Source organism: Tachyglossus aculeatus, unplaced genomic scaffold (assembly GCF_015852505.1).
Source record: "Tachyglossus aculeatus isolate mTacAcu1 unplaced genomic scaffold, mTacAcu1.pri SUPER_32, whole genome shotgun sequence".
Lineage (NCBI taxonomy): Eukaryota > Metazoa > Chordata > Mammalia > Monotremata > Tachyglossidae > Tachyglossus > Tachyglossus aculeatus.
In genome coordinates this window covers 5,591,531-5,615,986 of record NW_024044838.1, presented here as the reverse complement: position 1 = coordinate 5,615,986, position 24,456 = coordinate 5,591,531, and positions in this window count along the sequence as shown.

Sequence of the window (24,456 nt, the reverse complement as noted above, 5' to 3'; positions counted from 1 at the left end):
CTGGAATGCCCTCCCTCCACACATCCGCCAAGCTTGCTCTCTTCCTCCCTTCAAAGCCCTACTGAGAACTCACCTCCTCCAAGAGGCCTTCCCAGACTGAGACTCCTTCCTCCCCCTCCTTCCCCTCCCGATCCCCCCAACTTACCTCCTTCCCCTCCCCACAGCACCGGTATATATATAATAGTAAAATAAATAATAGAGTAAGAAATATGTACAAACATATATACATATATATATATGTACATATTTCTATTATTTATTTTACTTGTACATATTTATTCTATTTATTTTATTTTGTTAATATGTTTTATTTTGTTGTCTGTCTCCCCCTTCTAGACTGTGAACCTGCTGTTGGGTAGGGACTGTCTCTATATGTTGCCAACTTGTACTTCCCAAGCGCTTCATACAGTACTCTGCCCACAGTAAGCACTCAATAAATACGATTGAATGAATGATTAATAGTATAATTCCCAGATTCCCCAGTAGAGTGATCATGTAGATCATCAGAAATACAACAAAAAGTATGATCTGCAAATCTGGATCACTACTCATCCCCAAGAAAATGAACTCAGCAAGGGCACTGTAATTTCCCTCATATATCTTGGGTTTTCCTTGGTATTGCTATGTGGAAAAAGTCAATATTGGCAATAGAATCCATATAAAATAAATAGATTGTCATATTTTGGACACATAATCACATATTTTAGAACTAATTCTCTGGAGAAGACACTGAATCGAGGAAAAGTCCAGGAAAAACATGGAAGAGGCAGACCAGCAGCTAGATGGATAGAGGCTATTACAAAGATAAGGAAAGAACCATTAGAAAGGTTGCAGATTATGGCAGAAGACAGGACCTTCTGGAGAAAATATATCCATAGAGTGGCTATGAATTGGAAATGACTCCACAGCACTTGATAATAATAATAATCATAGATAATATAATTTAACTCTATTCCCCCTTTTCAGGTTGTGTTGATTCTAGATGGAGTTTTTATTGATATTTTGAAATAAGCATAGCCCCAGCCAATCTTTCCTTCTAATATCTGGGAAATCTATTCCCAAAGAAAGCAGCTTCAACAACTTATGGTAGCCACATTTATTATAGTGCAGTGACCGAGAGAGAGAATCAACTTGTCTTGTCCTATGCTGTCGGGTCGTCTCTGACCCATAGCAACGCCATGGACACTTCTCTCTGGGAACGCCCTGCCTCCATCTGCAATCATTCTGGTGGTGAATCTATAGAGTTTTCTTGGTAAAAACATGAAAGTGGTTTACCATTGCATCCTTCTACGCAGTAAACCTGATTCTCCACCCTCGATTCTTTCCCATGCTGCTGCTGCCTAGCACAGGTGACTTTTGACTTGAAGCAAATTGCCTTCCACTCGCTAACCACTGTCCAAGCTAGGAAAGGAATGGATATGCCTCTGTTTGACTCTTCCTCCCATAGTCGAGACTGGTAGAGTACTGCAAACTCTCCAGGTGTGACTCTGAGAGGGGGAGAATCAACTAGGAGTAGTTAAAATTGGGTGTAACTTTTCCCTATCTTGGGAGTGCACTGAAGATGTCAAACCCTCCTAAGAGAATTGTAATTTTTACGCAGAGTGGCCAAGTGGAAAGAGCACAAGCCTAGGAGTCAGAGGATGTAGGTTCTTATCCGGGCTCTGCCACTGAACATCTATAATAGCAATAATAATGTCAATAATAATAACAAACTGTGGTATTTGTTAAGTACTTTGTGCCAAGCCCTGTACCAAACACTGGGGTAGATAAAAGGTAATCAGGTCAGGCACAAGTTCCTGTAACACAGGCAATCCCTAAACTGCTTTGCAACCTTGGGCAAATCACTTAACTGCTTAAATGATATGTGCCTCAGTTTCCTCATCTGTAAAATGGGGATTTGATACTTGTTCTCCCTCCCACTAAGCTGTAAGTTCCATGTGAGACAGGGATCTTACCTGATTATCTGGTATCTGTCCCAGTGCTTAGTACAGTGCTTGACGCAGAGTAAGCGCATAATGAATACCACAGCAATAGTAAAAACAGTAAGGTGCCTTCTCCTCCTCTCAACCTATCTCTTCATCTAATTCATCCCAAATTATATCCCCTTTAGGGATTGGGGATCTGGGGCTGGCCCAGTTGTAGTAGAGGCTGACATAGGGAAGCATGATGGAGCACAGACCTGGGAGTCAGAAGGTCATGGGTTGTAACACCTGCTCCATCACTTGTCTGCTGGATGGCCTTGGCAAGTCACTTCACTTTTCTGTGTCTCAGTTACCTCATCTGTAGAATAGGGATTGAAACTGTGAGCCCCACGTGGGACAGGGACTGTGTCCAACCCGGTTTGATCTAGTGCTTAGTACATGCCAGGCGCATCCACTAGAGTTGTATCCACTCTAGTGCCTAGTACATGTAAGTGCTTATCAGATACCATAATCATTATATCCCTCTCCACTATGAAAGCTGCTGTATTTGGCCTTATGTGGTCTTACTTCAGTTTGCAACCTCCAATATGGTGATTTGGGGAAAGGTGTGGTGGGGTGATTCCTTTTGACAAAACAAAGCTGGATAAGATTTAATATATGTCATTATAAAAGTCAATGGCCTAGAAAAAAACAAAGATAATTATAGGCTAAGGGAAACTAGCATTTCATTAATTTGAACACACAAAGCACATCAGTGAGATCACAGGGTCATGATATAATCAATTAATCAATGTGATTCATTGAGCATTCATTATTTGTAGAGCACTGTACTAAATGCTTGGGAGAGTACAACATGAGAGTAATTCTCTCGCATTTTCTGCCCAAAACAAGATTACACTCTAGAGGGGGAGAAGGACCAGATGAGGTTATAAAATACAAAAATTGGGACAAAGTTGGATGTGTCTCACCACTCCTGGAAAACTTCTTGTGGTTGCCCATCCACCTCTGAATCCAACAAAAACTCCTTACCATTGGTTTTAAGACACTTAGCTCTCCCCATCCTACCTTACCTCACAGATCTTCTACTACACCCAGTCTTCACATTTCACTCCTCACACCAATTTACTCTGTATTTTTATCTCATCTATCTCAATGCCAACCCCTTGACCATGTTCTCCCTCTGGCCTCAAACTCTCTCTTCCTTCATAATAGTAATAATAATAATAATAACATTTATTAAGTGCTTATTATGTGCAAAGCACTGTTCTAAGCGCTAGGGAGGTTACAAGGTGATCAGATTGTCCCACAGGGGGCTCACAGTCAATCCCCATTTTACAGAAGAGGTAACAGGCGCAGAGAAATTAAGTGGCTTGCCCAAAGTCACACAGCTGACAATTGGTGGAGCCAGGATTTGAACCCATGACCACTGACTCCAAAGCCTGTGCTCTTTCCACTGAGCCACGCTTCTTCTCATGATGATCTCCAATCCTCCTGTCTCTCCCCACTTCAATCTATTCTTCACTGTGCTGCCTGGATTATCTTTCTACAGAATAAATAATCATTAAATACGATTGACTGATACAGAAATGCTCTGGGCATGTCACTCCCCTCCTCAAAAATTCCCAGTGGTTGCCTATCAACCTTCGCAAGAAGTAAAAACTCCTCACTATCAGCTTGAAAGCTCTCCATCACCTTACACCCTAGTATCTCACCTCCCTTCTCTCCTTCTTTCATTCATTCATTCAATCGTATTTATTGAGTGCTTACTGTGTGCAAAGCACTGTACTAAGCGCTTGGTAAGTACAAGTTTCAAAGATATAGAGACTGTCCCTACCCAACAACGGGCTCACAGTCTATTCTAGTCTAGTCCTTCTACAGCCCAGCCCGCACACTCTGCTCCTCTGCTGCTAACCTCCTCACTATGCCTCGTTCTTGCCTGTCCCGCCATCGACTGCTGGCCCATGTACTACCACTGGCCTGGAATGCCCTCCCTGCACACATCTGCCAAACTATCTCTCTTCCTCCCTTCAAAGCCCTGCTGATAGCTCACATCCACCAGGAGGTCTTCCCAGATTGATCCCCCCTTTTCCTCCCCTCCTCCCCTCTCAACCGCCCCCACTCCATCCCTCTGCCCTACCCCACTTCCCTCACCCCAGCACTTGTGTATATTTGTACATATTTATTACTCTATTTATTTTACTAATGATGTGCATATAGCTATAATTCTATTTATCCATTTTGATGGTATTGACACATACCTACTCATTTTGTTTTGTTGTCTGTCTCCCCCTTCTAGATTGTGAGCCCGTTGTTGGGTAGGGACCGTCTCTATATGTTGCCGATTTGTACTTTCATGTGCTTTGTACAGTGCTCTGCACACAGTAAGCGCTCAATAAATACGACTGAATGAATGAATGAACATGACTTTCTGAAAGAGAAACAGTCCCTACCCCACAAGAGCGGAGAAAGAGGTAGAACGAACCCCACTTACTTATAAGGGGCAGGGAGGGGCCGGGGCCTAGGAGCCCGGCAAACACTGGATGGGAATCAGCTGAGGAGATGGGCTCATGTTGGGTCAAGCAGAGGCCAGTCGCTCATGTCCTGGGCTGGAGCAGGAACATCTGGACTGGGGGTGGGGAGGGCTCAGCAGCGTCTTGGGAGGAAAGCGCAGAGGGCGTCATGGAGGAGGGGGACCAGGATGGGGACGTAGCCGAGGATCTTCCCGGGACCTGCCTCCCGAATTGACCCCACTTTCCCGAAAACCGTGCTCACGTTGGGCTAATTGTCCCCCATTTGATCTTTTTCCCGGCGGCTTGACAAAGCCATTATTCCCTTTACCACTAGCGGTTTGGCTGGGTTTGGCCCCTCCTAGCGAGCATGGGGTGGGGGCAGGGAGAGTTGGGGGAGTCTTGGAGAGCAGGAGGGGGTGATGAAGACGCCCATCTGCCAGCTTCGGCGCTTGTGTCGGATGAAGCAATGAAAACAGAAACGTTTGGGGCTAGGCGAGTCACCAAAGATGACTGACTTTATTTACAAGTAGCTGTCTTTTGTAGTCGCAGACAAACATGTTTTTCAAATTCCGTTACCTCTTAAATGATAAGGACAAAGTACATTAAGAAAGGACATTCTGTTTTCTTCTCCAAAATCTGGAGTGCACCTGTAGGGCGGGTCCTTGCCACGTCCTATCATATCATTAGATGGCCTTGCCTTGCAAAGGCCTAAGCAGGATATGGCTGGCTCTCTACATCTCCCCCTTTTTTATTCATCAACCTCAATTCGTGTATTGACGTTGCTAGTGGCTTCAGGACCACATTCAGTATTCTGAAGATACAAGGTAGACAAAAGCATAAAATCAGAAAATAAAGTAAATATGGCAAAAGATGGATACACGTCATTGATAGAGAACCAAAAGGATTTAATGTACGAAAAGCATCAATAATATTATTTGCCACGTTCTCAGGATCAATTCCCGGAAGTGGGGCATTCTCCACACCCGTCGTAATATCGTGCAAGGTTCTAATATCCATAGTGACATTAGAAGCATGCCAGGCTCCCAATAAACGAGCCTTTATTTTTTCCCATGAAACATCAGGATCCGAATCATTATAACGAAGAGGGGTTACGCAAATAAAGGAGTACCGATAATCACCATGTAAGGACAAACGAATCTTCAGAGTCTCCAATTCGTCTCCCATATACAACATCGATTGTTCTAATAGGTCAAGTTTTGTCTGGAAATCTTGATCAATCCGTTCCTGTGCATGGAGAGCTAATGCCACATTTCGAGCTAGATCCTCTACAAATTTAGTAGATTGTATATTAGCTTGTAAAGCACTAGAAGATACTGTTGTAGAAATGATTAGAGATGCTAAGGCAAAAAACCCTGTTATTACTAATCCAATGAATTGACGAGACCGCTGCAAGGCAGCGTCAATTAAATATAAAGAGTGCTCCGCTGGTGTTTGATACCAAGAGTGAGAAAGTTTAGTGGGTAATAAAGCAAAAGAAGGTTGCTCGACAATGAGAACATACTTAGAGGTGACATTTATGCATTCGGTCAAAATGCAATTTTTACAGCTCACATTCCAGTAATTACCAGAGAGAGTAAGATTCATGCAAGAGGTAACATTTTGTGGTGTACAATCACTATTGGTTTGAGCTACTAAAAAGGCATGAGGGGGCTTTAAACAAACCTGTACAAACGACTGATTGCCTTCTATAAATACTCCCCCTTGCGTCATGCCATTAAATTCCTTGTGATTTACACAGTCCAATGCCGCAAAGGCTCTACCCAGGCCAAAAAGGAGTTTTCCTGCCACCTGCAGTGTATCTTCTGGGAAACTGCAAACAAAATCTTCACTAAGTGAAGTGTTATGCTGCATACCCCAATCTAATAATTGATTGAGATTAGAAGCTGATTGGGAGCATAGAGTTACATTAGACGGGACAGGTAGATGACATCGATTCCATGGGGGGAAATGGTTCCATATATGTGATATGTTGGGACACATAGGAATTGGGGGATAATGTGAAAAATTCACAAACTGAGTTCCGTTAAGGCCCAATTTGGTTAACTGCCAATATAATCCTGATAAATTTTTCCCATGATCATGTACCCAATGCTTTCTGGGAACAACCTTTAAGCACGGGGCTTGAAGGTGGCCTTGTTTTGAAAAACAAATTGGAGTACGTGTAGCTAATGCCGTTAGGTTATATATTGCAGTAATATTGGTTCTATAATATGGATATTCAGGTCCCCCTAGTAAATGAGAGTTGTTAGTAAATATTACGGATATGGTAACCGCATATGTAACCGGTCACACCCAAGGTGGAAAAGGGAAATATGTCCAATACATTTCTCCCTGTATTCCACCCACCTGGGTTGACAACAATGCAACCATCGATAAACACACTAAGTCCGGGGACGTAGGATGCCCTTGCGTAGCTACCATTGTCATAGCTTTAGTCGATAGGGCCTTAATTTGTCCCCAAGTCGGTAACTCCATTTTTCTGGTTGTCTGACTCAATCTTCGCCATTTCGTTTGGATCTGAAGCTTGCCCATTGCATCGGTTAGTTGTGGTACATGCGCCGACATTCTTTTCGGGTATCCAAACAGGTTTTGTTGCTTTTTCTGGAAATACACAAGCAAACTCTCTTCCCCAGGTTAGTATAGGGTCAGGCCCTTCCCATTTTCCACTTAACGGGTCCTTCCACATAACCCTGACTGTCGGTTTCTCTTTTGGTTGAAACATCTTCTCTGCTGGAGTGGTTTCACCATCTCCTTTTAGTAGAAAATTCAACGTGTATAACACCTTACTTAATCTTCTTTGAGGAGTATTAGTACCTACTCCCCCTTTCTGTTTTTCCAAATATATCTTTATGTCTTTATTTTTGCGTTCAACTATAGCTTGGCCCGTAGAGTTATATGGGATGCCCGTGAACCGAGCTATTTGGAACATCTGACAAAAGGAAAGAAGGGCCTTGGAGGTGTATGCCGGGGCGTTATCAGTTTTTATTTGCTTAGGAGTGCCCAAGACCGAGAAGGCAAGGAGCAAGTGATTAATCACATGTTTGGCTGCCTCTTCTGTTTGCGGGAAGGCAAATGTAGATGAAGAATACGTGTCCACACACACATGTACAAACGATAATTTACCAAAAGATGGCACGTGAGTGACATCCATTTGCCAAAGATGATTGGGTTCAAGACCCCTGGGATAAACTGCTGTAACAGAAGCAGGGATGTGTATTACACACTCAGGACAGGATTTTACAATTTGCCTTGCTTGTTCCTGGGTAATGTGACATTGTCATTTCAACGAATTGGCATTCTGATGAAATTGGCGATGATTCTGTACTGCCTGATGGACATTAAAGGTAAGAAGCATAGGTTCCTCTCGTAGTTTAGAATCTATGATGTGATTTTTCATGGATAACGGTCCAGGGAGATTAGAGTGTGCACAGATATGTGTAACATAAATCGGGTACTGCCGGTGATGATAGAGGGTCTGCAATTTAAAAAACAATGTGTATAGGTTGTCTGTACATGTATGTTTTAACTTTGCTGGTTTAATATTTTGGCACACATATGCAGCATATCGACTGTCCGTAAGCACATTAAGCGGTTGTGAAACATCTTGTAGCAGCAACACAAGTGCTGCCATTTCATCATCATCATCAATCGTATTTATTGAGCACTTACTATGTGCAGAGCACTGTACTAAGCGCTTGGGAAGTACAAATTGGCAACATATAGAGACAGTCCCTACCCAACAGTGGGCTCACAGTCTAAAAGGGGGAGACAGAGAACAAAACCAAACATACTAACAAAATAAAATAAATAGAATAGATATGTACAAATAAAATAAATAAATAGAGTAATAAATATGTACAAACATATATACATATATACAGGTGCTGTGGGGAAGGGAAGGAGGTAAGATGGGGGGATGGAGAGGGGGACGAGGGGGAGAGGAAGGAAGGGGCTAAGTCTGGGAAGGCCTCCTGGAGGAGGTGAGCTCTCAGCAGGGCCTTGAAGGGAGGAAGAGAGCTAGCTTGGCTGATGGGCAGAGGGAGGGCATTCCAGGCCCGGGGGATGACGTGGGCCGGGGGTCGACGGCGGACAGGCGAGAGCGAGGTACGGTGAGGAGATTAGTGGCGGAGGAGCGGAGGGTGTGGGCTGGGCTGTAGAAGGAGAGAAGGGAGGTGAGGTAGGAGGGGGCGAGGTGATGGAGAGCCTTGAAGCCCAGGGTGAGGAGTTTCTGCCTGATGGGCAGATTGATTGGTAGCCACTGGAGATTTTTGAGGAGGGGAGTGATATGCCCAGAGCGTTTCTGGACAAAGATAATCCGGGCAGCAGCATGAAGTATGGATTGAAGTGGAGAGAGACACGAGAATGGGAGATCAGAGAGAAGGCTGATGCAGTAGTCCAGACGGGATAGGATGAGAGCTTGAATGAGCAGGGTAGCGGTTGGGATGGAGAGGAAAGGGCGGATCTTGGCAATGTTGTGGAGCTGAGACCGGCAGGTTTTGGTGACGTCTTGGATATGAGGGGTGAATGAGAGAGCGGAGTCGAGGATGACACCAAGGTTGCGGGCTTGTGAGACGGGAAGGATGGTAGTGCCGTCAACAGAGATGGGAAAGTCAGGGAGAGGGCAAGGTTTGGGAGGGAAGACAAGGAGTTCAGTCTTCGACATGTTGAGCTTTAGGTGGCGGGCAGACATCCAAATGGAGATGTCCTGAAGGCAGGAGGAGATGCGAGCTTGGAGAGAGGGGGAGAGAGCAGGGGCAGAGATGTAGATGTGGGTGTCATCAGCGTAGAGATGATAGTTGAAGCCGTGGGAGCGATTGAGGTCACCAAGGGAGTGCGTGTAGATCGAGAACAGAAGGGGACCAAGCACTGAACCCTGGGGAACCCCCACAGTGAGAGAATGGGAGGGGGAGGAGGAGCCTGAAAAAGAGACTGAGAAAGAACGACCGGAGAGGTAAGAGGAGAACCAGAAGAGGACATAGTCTGTGAAGCCAAGGTCAGATAGCGTGTTGAGACGAAGGGGGTGGTCCACAGTGTCTAAGGCTGCTGAGAGGTCGAGGAGGATTAGGACAGAGTATGAGCCGTTGGATTTGGCAAGCAGGAGGTCATTGGTGACCTTTGAGAGGGCAGTTTCCGTGGAATGTAGGGGACGGAAGCCAGACTGGAGGGGGTCGAGGAGAGAGTTGTTGTTGAGGAATTCTAGGCAGCGAGTGTAGACAACTCGTTCAAGGAATAGGGCTGTTGGGCTGAAGTACACGTCATTTGTATTATTCGATATCTAGCGTTATCAATGTAATAGCCAGCTTTTCCAGTACTAGACCCATCAGTGAAGGCAGTAAGTGCCTGTGAGAGGGGAGAATGAACAGTAATTACTGGAAAAATTATCGGGTGGTCTTCAACGAATTGAAAAAATTTTGATGCAGGCCTATGATTGTCTAAACTTCCCAGATAAGTGGCCACTGTTACTTGCCATTCTTGATTGTTCATAATCAAATCTTTTATTTGCTTTTGTGTGTATGGCTGATGGACTATTAACAATTGTTGTCCTATCAATTGTAAATGGCGATGAGCCAACTTTCGAATAAGTAACACGACCATTACAGAATAGGTAGTCAGAGAAGTCGCAAATTTATGTGGTAAGTGAAGCCATTCTATGAATCCAACATTTTGAAATAGGACTCCCGTGGGGATACACGGGGAGGATAATATAGCCCCTTGGATAGACTCTTTCAATTGAATACGAGTAAGTTGCACTTCAGCAATTTTTTGTTCAACTAACTTTAAATCTTTTTCCGTGTCTTGGGATAATTTACGTGGGGAATTCAGATCAGGGTCCCCTCTTAGTATGGAAAAGAGGCTAGATAATTGGTGGGTCGAGACTTGCAACATAGGTCTTAACCAATTAATATCCCCTAACAATTTCTGAAAATCATTTAACGTCTTTAAACCATCTCTCCGTATTTGCATTTTTTTAGGGCGAATCTGTTTGTTATTTATCAGTTGGCCCAAATAAGACACAGGTGGATGTTGTTGAACCTTTTCGGGTGCAATAATAAGACCCCACTCTTTTAAGGATTTCTGCATCTGAACAACTACATCTGCTAAGGTCTTGTCATGTTCACAACTGCACAAGATATCATCCATATAATGTATTATCTTTGCTTGAGGAAATAAAATCCGAGTTTGTTGCAAGGCCCAAGCCACAAAATTTTGACACATAGTGGGGCTATTCTTCATCCCTTGCGGGAGTACTTTCCATTGATATCGTTTTGTAGGTGCTTCAGCATTAATGCTCGAAACAGTAAAGGCAAAATGAGGGTGATCTTGTTTCTTTAATGGTATTGTAAAATAACAATCTTTAAGATCGATTACTATGAGAGTCCAATTTTGGGGTACCGTGGTGGGTGCCGGCAGGCCAGGTTGCAACGGCCCCATCGTTACCGTAGTTTTATTAATTGCTCTTAAATCATGTAACATCCTCCATTTTCTTGACTTCTTTTTTATGACAGAGACCGGTGAATTTCATGGACTTGTGGAAAACTCTATATGCCCTGCCTGTTCTTGTTCCTGTACTAAAAGGGAAAGAGCATCAAGTTTCTCTTTGTTTAAAGGCCACTGTTCTACCCATACAGGATCAACGCAGATCCATTGACTTGCATCAGCAGTGGGTAGAGAAACACGAACAGTGGCCATTACAGAAAATCCTGACAAGGGCGGTCTATGTTGGGTGTGTGAACTGTATTACCAGCAATCAGTTGCACTCCCATTTGCTCTAATATATCTCTTCCCCATAAATTAATGGTTAGTTTATCCAAAAGATATGGTTGAAAAAGCCCATTTTTCCTTCCATATCTTTCCATCTTAACATTTGTGTACTCCTTAATGGCAAGGTAACACTACCTACCCCTGTTAATGTAGTTTCTCCTTGTTGTAATGGCCATTTTTGGGAAATAACGGTAATCCGATTACGGACCTATCTGCCCAAGTGTCAATTGACCCAGTAATTTTTTTTCTTTTGTATATAGATGGTCAGTTGTGGGCGAGAGCTAGTGATAGATTGCGCCCAGAATGTCTGCTGTCCAGTGCTACCAAAACCTGCTGACCCACGAATAGGAATTCCACTTTGTCTTCCTAATGCGATGTAATTCAATATTGAAATTTAGGCTACCCTACTATTCTTTGGTATTTCCACTACCCTCATGCTCCATCCCAGAACCTGAATTTCCCCTAGGAAATCCTCATCAATGACTCCTGGGATAACAATTAACCCTTGCATGGTATAGCCACTTCTTCCAATAATTAATCCGCACATATGAGTGGGTAAGGGTCCATACGTTCCAGTGGCTATTTTTTGGACCCTCATTTCTGGTGTTAATACGACTCCATCTTTAGCATATAAATCTAGTCCAGCACTTCCGGGGGTTGCTCTGGAAAGGTCGGCAACGGAAGGGGGTGGTCGTTGTGTTCCATCATTGCCCGCATTTTTTGTTGGGGCCGGGGCTGGGCCCATCGTCGGTTTCCCGACGATATCATCATCCCCTTCTTATCAAAACATGACCTACACTCAGATGCCCAATGATTCCCCTTTCTACATTTTGGGCAGATGCCCGGAGGGTTATTGTTACAGCGCATATTTTGTCCCGCTGATTGTTTTTTACAATCTCGAGCTAGGTGCCCCTGTTTCCCACGATTAAAACAAGCCCCTCTTTTCTCTCCACTTTCGGATTTCATTGCGGCAGCAACAAGATTGGCATTGTGAGAGGTGGTTCCCACATCTTGGCATCTCCTAATCATATCTGTAATAGGTATGGTCCGTTTAGATCCTGCTAACGCCTTTTTACAATCCGTATTGCAATTATCATAAGCCAATTGTTTTATTAAAATGTTCGCTGCAGTGTCATAGCTAACAGTTCTGTGAATGGCCATAGAAAGACGATTAACAAATTGTTCAAAAGGTTCTGAGGGACTCTGCCATATCTTTGTAAAACTCATATTTGATTCTCCTTTTGCCGGCAACTTCTGTCAAGCTGTTTTTGCTGCCATTGCAATTTGCTGATAAGCCTGTAGATTCGACTGAAATTGCTTTCCTACTTCTAAAAATGGTCCCGTACAGGTTAGCATTTCAAACGATATCTGCCCTGCAAAATTCTTTCGGGTCTGATCCATGCATAAATCATGATAATTCATTTTCCACAATAAATAATCCCCTCCTTCTAAAGCAGTCTTTGCAATGGTAAACAATCGTGTGGGCACAACACATCGGTGGCTAAAGTTTCGATCATTGCCATTACATATGGTGCAGTAGGGCCATATGTAGCAGGGGCATGTTTTGATTCTTTTAAAATTTTAAAATTAAGAGCTTGGTTAATCCTTTGATGTTCACCAGGATTATTGGGGTCAGGCATCTCTAAAATGGGACGAGCCTGCAAAACCTCCAAGGGAACATCCTCCCCCTTTTCCACAGCTTTTGGTACTGCTGTTTGTACGGAGGATTTCGGCAACGGTCGAGCATACATAGGAGGAGCTGAGGGGGAAGTGGAAGTTAATTTGCAAAATTGACAAGCTTTGATCGACTCTGTGGGGATCCCCGGATCCTTCTCATTTTCTGATTCTGAGTCATCACCACCCCCCGGACCTACTCCTATATCATTTTGTTATGATTCTTTGTACCATGGGAACTTTGCCTTCTGGGGTGAGACAAATTTTTAAAATATTCCATGTTATGAAAGCGGATATGGGAAAATTCTGGGGCCCATCTTCTTTTAACCTCTCATTCATCTGTGTTCCAATCACTTCCCATCGTTCCAAATCTATGGTTCCTTCTTCAGGGAACCACGGACAGCAATGTTCTACACAAATCAAAAATTCCTCCAATTGTTCCTTTGTTATATAAAACCCCCTCTCCTTCACTACTTTCTTTAGCACTTGCAGATACTGTTCCCTATCCTTGAAATCTTTGAACTGTAACTGCCCCATCTTCAGCATCCCCCGATAAGCCTAGTGATAATCCTTTTCCCGTAATCGTGAGTACTCCGGAGTTTCGTTCTTTTTGGTAAAACGTTACTTCATCTCTTTTCAGGTCCCTGTTCAGGCGCCAAATGCCAGCTTCGGCGCTTGTGTCAGATGAAGCAATGAAAACAGAAACCTTTGGGGCTAGGCGAGTCACCAAAGATGACTGACTTTATTTACAAGTAGCTGTCTTTTATAGTCGCAGACAAACATGTTTTTCAAGTTCCGTTAGTTCTTAAATGATGACAAAGTACATTAAGAAAGAACATTCTGTTTTCTTCTCCAAGATCTGGAGTGCAGCTGTAGGGCGGGTCCTTGCCACGTCCTATCATATCCTTAGATGGCCTTGCCTTGCAAAGTCCTAAGCAGGATATAGCTGGCTCTCCACACCCATCCCCGCAGCTCTGCCCGGTCGGCTGCTCCTGAGGAAATATTGATGCCGGCAAAATGGGGCATGACTTCATGCCATGAACCCCTGATTTGATTCTTCCCATTTGGGTCTTCAAGGTGGGAAGAACGATAAAAATGAATAGTGACCAAAGAGGGTGTGTTCTCATGAAATGAACCCCATATTTGACTCCCTTTTGATTTTTCATGGCCCAGACATTAGAAAGCTTGATTACGTGGGTGCTGGCAAAACAGGGACTGGCTTCATGCCATGAACCCCATATTCAAGTCTTCCCAATTGGGTCTTCATGGCCCAGACACAAAGGCCATGTGCTGGCAAAATGTGGGCTGGCTTCACACCACGAACCCCAGATTTTAGTCTTCCCACTTGGGTCTTCATGGACCAGGCACAGGGAAGAACAGTAATAACAGGAAGGCTGGCAAAATGGGGGCTGGCTTCATGCCATGAACCCCAAATGTAACTCTCCCAGTTGGGTCCTCATGGCCTGAGTATCAGGCAGAGCAAGAAAGATTTTGGTGTCAGGAAAATGAGGGACTGGCTTCAGAACCTTGGTAATTGATTCTATTAGTTGGGTTTTGTGCCTGGGCTCTAGGGAGAGGGAAGATACCTGTGGCTTTGTCACTTTCCCCTTGGTTGGACACTACCCTTGGGTTTGGGGCTTGGCCATATTTGAGGCCCAACAGGTTGAAGAGCTTCTCGCTCATTCAGACGACGATCACCGGGAGAGTTTCCACCTGTATTGTTCTCACCAGTCCACTCTACTATCTTTGCAGTGACCAAATGGATCGTTTTCCTCAGACTCTGGGCCTACTGAATAGGTAAGCAGTGTCATTACAATGGAGCAGGGTGTTTTTCATTTTTTCTTAAAACTTGGATTTTTGCAGTGTTGCTGAGCAAGAAAAGTTCAGGCCTGGGCATTGGAGGACCTGGGTTCCAGTCCCAGCTCTGCCTCTTGCCACTTCTGTGATCTTGGGTGAGTCATTTAACCTTGCTGTGCTTCAGTTTCTTAACCCTATAACATGTTGATTCAATATCTGCACTTGAATTTGCTCCCTTTATTCACCCCTCCCTCAGCCCCATGGCACATTAGTCCATAACTAGATTTTATTTATATTAATGGCTGTATCCCCTTACAGACTGTGAGCTCACTGGGGAAAGGGAAGGGGTCTGCTAGTTCTGCTCTCTTGTACTCTCTCAAATGCTTAGTACCCAAAGTAAGGGCTCAATGAATACCACTGATTGAGTTACTCTAGATCCAACATACTTTGGATTTCCTAGCAGAGAATTAGAGAGTCTAGACCTAAACTCTCACTTCCAGCTTGTTCTAAAGAAGTTCGTTTTTAAAAAGGGTCCAATGATTAGTTGAGCCTATGTGCTTCTGCATGATTGGATTCCTCCTGCATCCCTTTATTGAATTGATCTGTCTATGAAGGGTGTTTTTTTGCATATAATTGTACGAGAACTGGGGAAGGTATAATGCAGTCGATATACACAATCCCTGAACACGAGGAGTTGACAATCTTCTGTATATGTGCAGTCCCATCAGGTACTGGACTCCATCACGTCGCCCCCTCCTACCTCACCTCCCTTCTCTCCTTCTACAGCCCAGCCCACACCCTCCGCTCCTCTGACGCTAATCTCCTCACCGTGCCTCGTTCTCGCCTGTCCCGCCGTCGACCCCCGGCCCACGTCATCCCGCTGGCCTGGAATGCCCTCACTCTGCCCATCCGCCAAGCTAACTCTCTTCCCCCCTTCAAGGCCCTACTGAGAGCTCAGCTCCTCCAGGAGGCCTTCCCAGACTGAGCCCCTTCCTTCCTCTCCCCCTTGTCCACCTCTCCATCCCCCCATCTTACCTCCTTCCCTTCCCCACAGCACCTGTATATATGTATATATGCTTGTACATATTTATTACTCTATTTATTTATTCATTTTACTTGTACATATCTATTTATTTTATTTTGTTAATATGTTTGGTTTTGTTCTCTGTTTCCCCCGTCTAGACTGTGAGCCCACTGTTGGGTAGGGACTGTCTCTATATGTTGCCAATTTGTACTTCCCAAGTGCTTAGTGAAGTGCTCTGCACACAGTAAGCGCTCAATAAATACGATTGATTGATTGATTGATTGATTGGACAGTCTCTGGACAGCCTCTAAATGTCTCTCTTGCCTTTTCTGTGGATGTAGGGTTCAACTGTGATTCCCGGAATGACCAAGGAGAAACCGACAGGCCTGTGGGATTCTTCTGGCTGTGTGTCAGGCCCAGAGCGAGCGACTATTTTCAGTAGAGGACTTGGTGTAAGAGATTGATTTTTCCCTGTAAATTCTAATTTCCTTTAGGAGACAGCTTCTCCTGGGACAGCACGGCCGGCAGCCCCTGGGCCGAGAAAGGAGGGGTCAGAGAAGAATTCCAGAGGAGGAGAGCTCTCCGGTGATCTGTGGTGTGAATTCTGTGGGCGAGGAAATTTCAGGCTGATTCCATAACAGGGCTTTAACCACTGCCTTGGGACTTCCCCTTCAAAATCTGCCTAGAGGTCATTTTTAGCCTACAGCTCGAGAGTGGACCTGGACGTCCCCACGTCCAGGAAGAATGAGGCGAAGACACAGGCCGAGAGAGAGGGAGCTTCCGTGACTGGTGATGGGGTCGTGCAATTGTGTCTGCATCCGTGGCCGGTGGCCATCTCTGCAGCCCCATATTGCAGGGGGCCAGTAGAGGTGGCACAGTGAGCGAAGTGTGTAGGAAGAGGTGGGGTGTGGTTCTGAACTCCCTGCAGCACTGCCACTAAGTGTTCCCTGACTCTTCTGAGGGAGAGATTGCAGGGGGATGGTGGCAGTCACGGGGAGGGATGGGCAGGGAGGTGGGCAATGTTTGGGGGCTCTTTCTCCCCCTGCTCCCCTCCCCCCACTCTCATGCCCTTTCCCTCCTTTGACTTCATCTCCTCTCACTACTCCCACCCTGGCCCCCGCCAAAATAAAGCCAGTGGTAGATAGAGCATCGACTCCACAATTGTGGACAACAGGCCTGCAGCCTGCCAGCTGGACCACCTTCCTCTGGAATCCTCTGGCAGACATACTGCAACACACTGGATTTGCCATTTCTCACCACCCTTAGCTAAGACCACTCAAGCCACCATCACAGAATGTCCACCAGGGCCCCGGGACCCTCTGGTCTCATACACATGGGGAAGAATGAATAAAAATGTCTTAGCCCCAGTCTCAGGCCTGTTGGTGGTCTTTCGTTTGTGGATTGGGTCTGTGCTGTCCTAAGGGGTGGAGTCTGCTGATGGACAGGTCAGAAGCTCCTTTCACAACCAAGATTTAGGCAAGCCAATGAATGGGTCTACTACATTCTTCCTTGTAGCTGGCCAATTGCTCTGCAGAGCAGGTAGACCTGAACCCCTAACCCTTTAAAGAAGTAGTAGGGCCTAGGAGATAAAATGAGGGCCTGGATTCTGATCCCAGCTCTGCCATTCCGCTGCTGCGTGGCCTTGGGCAAATCACTTCACTTCTCATCAGTTACCTCATCTGTGAAATGGGGATTAAGTCTATGAACGCCATGTGGAAGAGGTACTGCATCCACCATGATCAGCTCGTATCTACCCCAGCGCTTACTACAGTACCTGGCACATAGTAAACACTTAAATATCAGCCATACAGATGTACACAGAGAATGTGGTTCTGGATCCCAAGACCCTCCATCGGCTGCCCATCCACCTCCGCATCCAGCAGAAACTCCTCTCCTCTGAGCACCTGCTTGGCTTCATGTCATGAGCCTCATATTTGATTTCTCCCGTTTGGGTCTTCATGGCTCAGTCAGGGGGAAGAACAATAAGAACAGGGTGACATACCCCGAGGGAGTGGGTCTGTCTGTGGGCACTTGGATCCAGCCCCAGAAAAATGAAACACACAAATGCATCGAGTCTTTCTACAAAAGCTAGAACTTGAATGCATAAACATACAAAAGCTATGGCTTTAATGCAGAAAACATATACAAACTGTGAACACTGCAACCCAGGTGTTTAGTATGGTGCTAAATAGCTCAGGTATAAATACTTTTTTGCTCTTTTTAATGTTTATGTCAATTAAATGGCCAACAGGTGTGCACTCCACACAAGAGTAGTGTGCAAGAGTAGTAGAGTATTTTACCGTGCACCCATGGGGTGAGATGTACTGAACTGAGCATTTGAAGTAAAAAAAAAAGTGACACGTTCCTAAGATCAAAAGAGCTTCCATGCTGATGGGGGAGACTTACATAAAAATATTTTCAAGTTATGGAGCTAAACCACTGAAAGCACAATTGGCTAAATATGTATACAAAAGAGCTGGGCCAAGCTCGTCAGACTCTGGGCTTCTGGAACATGCCATAACGGGCGTAATCTAGGGGCAGAGTGCATTTGATCTTTTCATTCATTCATTCAATAGTATTTATTGAGCTCTTACTGTGTGCAGAGCACTGTACTAAGAACTTGGGAAGTACAAGTTGGCAACATATAGAGATGGTCCCTACGCAACAGCGGGCTCACAGTCTAGAAGGGGGAGACAGACAACAAAACAAAACATATTAACAAAATAAAATAAATAGAATAAATTTATACAAATAAGATAAATAAATAAATAGAGTAATAAATATGTACAAACATATATACATATATACAGGTGCTGTGGGGAGGGGAAGGAGGTAAGGCAGGGGGATGGGGAGGGGGAGGAAGGGGAGGGGAAGGAGGGGGCTCAGTCTGGGAAGGCCTCCTGGAGGAGGTGAGGTCTCAGTAGGGCTTTGAAGGGAGGAAGAGAACTATCTTGGCTTTTCCAAAAACTTTGGTTTAGGCAGTATGACCAAGTGGGAAGAGTCCGGGCCTGGGAGTCAGAGGGCCTGGGTTTGAATCTCAGGTCTGTCACTTGCCTGCTGTGTGAACTAAGTCCAACTCTAACCTTTTCTCTTGGATTTGGACCTTTTATTCCAGCCACTCTCACTCCAACATTCATGATAAACATATTCCATAACCCTCATCCTAATCCTAGCCCTAGCCCTGGGAGTCAGAGGACATGCATTTTAATCCCAGCTGTTCTTTACCGCTATCTGACTTAACTCTAACCCCAGATTAAACTCCCTTTTGGGAGTTTGATAATTTTTGGGAATTTTGACCCTTCCCTTTCAGAGAAATGACATGACTTAGTGGACAGAACAAGGGCCGGGAGTCAGAAGACCACGGGTTCTAATTCGATCTCTGCCACTTGTCTGCTGGCTGACTTTAGGCAAGTTGCTTCACTTCTTTGGTTTTAAATTCCCTCATCTATAAAAGGGGAATTGAGACTGTGAGCCTCACATGGGACAGGGACTGCGTTCAACCCAATTTGCTTGTTTCCACCCCAGCACTTCGTACAGTGCCTGGAACATTGGCCCTGAACACCCAATGATGTAGTCAAATCTGAGGTTCACAGTATGAAGCCAGTACCTCCCTTTTGTTGGCATATTTTTATTGTACATTCCGATGTCCCAGCCATTAAAAGACCCAAATGAAACTGCTCAAATCTGGAGTTTATGGCATGAAGCCAGATTCCCTTTTGCTGGCACCCAAATTTTTAAATTACTCTCCCCAGTGCACAGGTCATGAAGACCTAAATGGGAAGACTCAGATCTGGGGTTACTGGTATGAAGCCACAACCCTCTTTAGCCGGCACTCAAATTTTTAAATTATTTTCTTTGATGCCCAGGCCATGAAGACCCAAATGGACATAATCAAATCTGGGGTTTTTTGCCTGAGGCCAGTCCCTACTATCTTTATTGTTGTTCCCAGTGCCTGGGCCATGAAGACCCAAATGGGAAAGTTCATATCTGGGGTTCACGGCATGAAGACAAGACCCTTTAGCCAGCATCCACATTTTATCTCTCCCCCTGGTACCTGGGCCATGAAGACTCAATAGGGGACTGAAATCTGGCATGTATGGCATGGACCCATACCGTCTTTTGCCAGCACTCATTTTTTTGTTCTTCCCAGTGCCCGGGACATGAAGACCCAAATAGGAAGACATAAGTCTGGGGTTTGTGCCATGAAGCCAGTCCCCACTTTTGCCAGCATCCATGTTTTCATTGTTTTTCTTGGCACCTTATCCATGAAGACCCAAATTGGAAAATTTAAATCTAGGGTTCATGGCATGAAGCAAGTTCCCCCTTTGCTGGCAGCCATATTTTTTATTGTTGTTCCCAGCACATGGTCAATGAAGACCCAATTGGAAAACTCAAATTGGGGCTTTGTGGCACGAAGCCAGTCCCCCTTTTTGTCGGCATCCATATTTTCACTGTTTTTCTTGGCACCAGGGTCATGAAGACCCAAATGGGAAGACTCAAACTGGGGGTTTGTGGAATAGAGCCAGCACTCTCTTTGGCTAGGATACATGTCATTATTGTTCTTCCCAGCGCCTGGGCCATGAAGACCCAAATGGGAAGACTCAAATATAGGGTTTGTGGCATGAAGTGAGTTTCCCCTTTTGCCAGTTCCCATCATTGTAATTACTATTCCCAATGCCTGGGCCGTGAAGACCTAAATGGGAAGACTCAAATATGGGGTTTGCAGCATGAAGCTAGTACCCATTTTGCTGGCATCAATATTTTTAGTCTCCCTCCTTGCACCTGGGCCATGAAACCCCAAATGGGAAGACTCATATCTGGGGCTTGTGGCATGAAACCAACCCCTTTTTCCCAGCACCCATACCTTTTTCACTCTTCCCAGAGCCTGGGCCGTGAAGACCCAAATCTGGGATTTGTGGCATGAAGCCAGCTCTCCCTTTTCCCAGCACCTAAATTTAATTGTTCTTCCAGGCAGCAGGACACAAAGACCCAAATGGGAAGACTAATATGAAGTTTGTGGCATAAAGCCAGCTCCCTTTTTTCAGTCATTCTGCCCAATGACCAGAGCTTGAAGGCTCACAGGGTCAGACAGACCCATTGTCTGGCACAGCGGCCTTGCCCCTCGGTGCAGTGTGGGGGCTCAAGAGCCAGACAGGCACAACATTGGGTGGCACTGCCCCAGGGGAGCGCTCACAGTGTCACACAGGCACAACATCACAGCAGCCCTCTTGGAGCTTAGAGAGTCAGACAGGCCCACTGTCAGTCACGATGGCCCTGCCCCTTGGTGCTGTGCGAGGAGGTCACAGTGTCACACAGGCACAACATTGCCGTGGCCCTGCCCCAGGGGGGCTCTCAGAGTGTCAGACAGGCACACAATCATGGAAGCCCTGCCCCAAGGGGTCTCACAGTGGCAGATGAGCCCAGTATCAGTTGTGGTGGCCCTTCCCCTCGGTGTGTTGCAGGGGGCTCACAGTTCCAGACAGGTACAACGTTGCAGCAGCTCTGCCCCAGGGGGATGCTCAGAATGTCAGACGGGAACAACATCATGGTATCCCTTCCCTCAGGTGGTTCATAGTATCAGACAGGCCCATTGTCAGTGACGGCGGGGCCCTGCCTTCAGTGTGGTGTTGGGGGCTCATGGTATCACACAGGCACAACGTCACTCTGGCCTAACCCTAACCCTAATACTGCCCCCCAGGGGGCTCACAATGTCAAACACTCATTCATTCATTCAATCGTATTTATTGGGTGCTTATTGTGTGCAGATCATTGTACTAAGCACTTGGGAGAGTACAATGTAACAAAAAGCAGATGCATTCCCTGCCCACAATGAGTTTACAGTCTAGAGATAAGCTTACAGTGCCAGTGACAGATAGGTCTAACAACCTGACAGCCATGCCCCAGGCGGGTGCTCAGAGTGTCAGACAGGCATAACATCACTGCAGCCCTACCCCCAGGGAGCTCAGAGAGGCAGACAATCCCATTGTCAGTCTCAGCGGCCCTGCCTTTCGGTGTGGTGCTGGGGTGCGAGGGTGGGGGTGATGATGGGGTCAAAGTGTCAGACAGGCACAACGTTGAGGTGGGGCTCACAGTGTCAGAGAGGCGCATGGTTCCGAGGCATGAAGCCAGTCCCCTTTTGCTGACTCTAGTATTTTTAGCGTGCTCCCTGGCACCCGGACCAGGAAGATCCAAATGGGTACCATCAAAACCTGGGAACATGGCATGAAAGTACTCCTGCCTTTTGTCAGCACTCATGTTATTATTGTTCTTCCTGGTGCCTGGGCCATGAAGACCCAAATGGCAAGACTCAAATCTGGGGTTCTTAGCACGAAGTCACTACCCACTTTTGCTAGGACCCAAATTTTAAAATTGTTATCCCTGTTGCCCATGGGAAGACTCAAATTGGGGTTGATGGCATGAAGCCATTCCCTCCTTTTGCTGGCACCCCTATCTTTATTGTAGTTCTCTGTGCCTGGGCCATGAAGACCTAAATGGGAATACTCAAATCTGAAGTCCATGTCATGAAGCCAATACCCCATCTTTATTGTTGTTCCCAGTACCTGGGCCATGAAGACCCAAATGGGAAGACTTAAATCTGGGGTTCATGGAATGAAGCCAGTTCCCCCTTTTGCTGGCATCCATACCTTTATTGGTATTCCCAGTGCCTGGGCCATGAAGTCCCAAATGGGAAGATTCAAGTCTGGGATCTGTAGCATGAAGCTAGTACCCCCTTTTGCTGGAACCCATGCCATTACTATTTTTCCCAGCGCCTGGGACATGAAGACTCAAATGGAAAGATTAAAATCTGGGGTTTGGGGCATCAAGCCACTACCCACTTTTGCTGGCACCTAAATTTTTAAATTATGCTCCCCAGTTCTGAGACCATGAAGATCCAAATGGGAAGACTCAAATCTGGGGTTCATGGCATGAAGCCACTACCCATTTTTGCTGGCACTAAATTTTTTAATTACTTTCCCTGGTGCCCAGGCCATGAAGACCCAAATGGGATGACTCACATCTGGAGTTTGTAGCATGAATCCAGTCCCCCATTTTGCCGGCATCCCTATCTTTATGGTTCCCAGTGCCTGAGTCATGAAGAACTAAATGGGAAGACTCAAAACCGGGGTTCTTGGCTTGAAGCCAGTCCTCCCAAACTTTTGCCAGCATTCATATTTTCATTGTTTTTCCAAATGCCTTGGCCATGAAGACCCAAATGGGAAGACACAAATCTGGGGGGTTTGGCATGAAGCCAGTTCCCCGCTTTTCTGGCACCCATATTTTTAATTACTCTCCCCAGAATCCAGACCGTGAAGACCCAAACGGGAACATTGAAATCTGAAGTTCTTGGCATGAAGCCCGTCCTCCTCTTTTGCTGGCACCCATATTTTCAGTGTTCTTCCCGACACCTGAGCCATGAAGACCCAAATGGGAAGACTCAAATCTGTGGTTCTTGGCATGAAGACAGTATCCCCATTTTTGTTGGCATCCATATTTTCGTTGTTCTTCCTAACACCTGGACCATGAAGACCCAAACGGGAAGATACAAATCTGGGGGGGTTGGCATGAAGCCAGTTCCCCGCTTTTGCTGGCACTCATATTTTCATTGTGCTTCCTGGCACTTGGGCCTTGAAGACCCTAATGGGAACGTTTAAATCTGTGGTTCTTGGCATGAAGCCAGTCCCCACTTTTGCTGGCACGCATATTTTCATTGTTCCTCCTGGCACCTGGGCCAAGAAGACCCAAATGGGAACATTGAAATCTGGAGTTTCAGGCGTGAATCCATTCCACCCTTTAGCCGGAACCCATATTTTCCTGATTCCTGATACCTGGAACATGAAGACCCAAATGGGAACCTTGAAATCTGGGGTTCATAGCATGAAGCCACTCCCCATTTTTGCTGGCACCATATTTTCATCATTCTTCCTAGCGCCTGGGCCATGAAGACACAAAATGGGAAGACTTTAATGTGGGGTTTGGGACATGAAGCCAGTCCCCATTTTTGAGGGCACCCATGTTGTTGTTCTTCCTGGGTCCCAGGATGGGAAAACCCAAATCTGGGGCTCATAACATCAAGCCAACCCCTTTTTTCTGGCATCCAGATTTTTGTTTGTTCTTCCCAGGGCACGGGACAAGAAGATCCAAATGGGAAGACTAATCTGGGGTTTGTGGCATAAGGCCAGCCCTTTTTTGCCACTAAACATATTTTTAATCATTCTTCCCAGCACCCAGGCTCTAAAGGCTTAGTGTGTTACAAAGGCTATGGCCTTGCACTCGAGGGCTCACCGTGTCACACAGGTACAACGTCACAGTGACTCTGCTCTGGATGGGCTCACAGTGTCACCCGGGCAGAACATTTGTGTGGTCCTGCCGTCGGGGGCTACTAACAATATCCGCTGGGTCTGACGTTGCAGCGGCCCTGCCCTGGGGGGCTAGCAGTGTCACCGAGGCACAATGTCATGGCGGCTCTGCCCTGGATGGGCTCACAGCTTCAGACCACTCCACAGTTGTGGCAGCCTTGCCCTCAGTAGCGGCGGGTGGGGAGGGTGCTGGCAGCCACATATCACAGCCGGCCACCCTGCCCTCAGTGGCCCTCTCCTAAGGGGGTTTGCCATGTCCGATGGGTCCCAGGTTGTGGTGGTCCACCCTTAAGAGGGCTCACTGTGTGCAACGGGGAGCCCAGAACACTAGAGTGAGCACAATTGTACACTAAGAGCACTTAATAAGTGCAGTTGTGTGCTAAACCTTT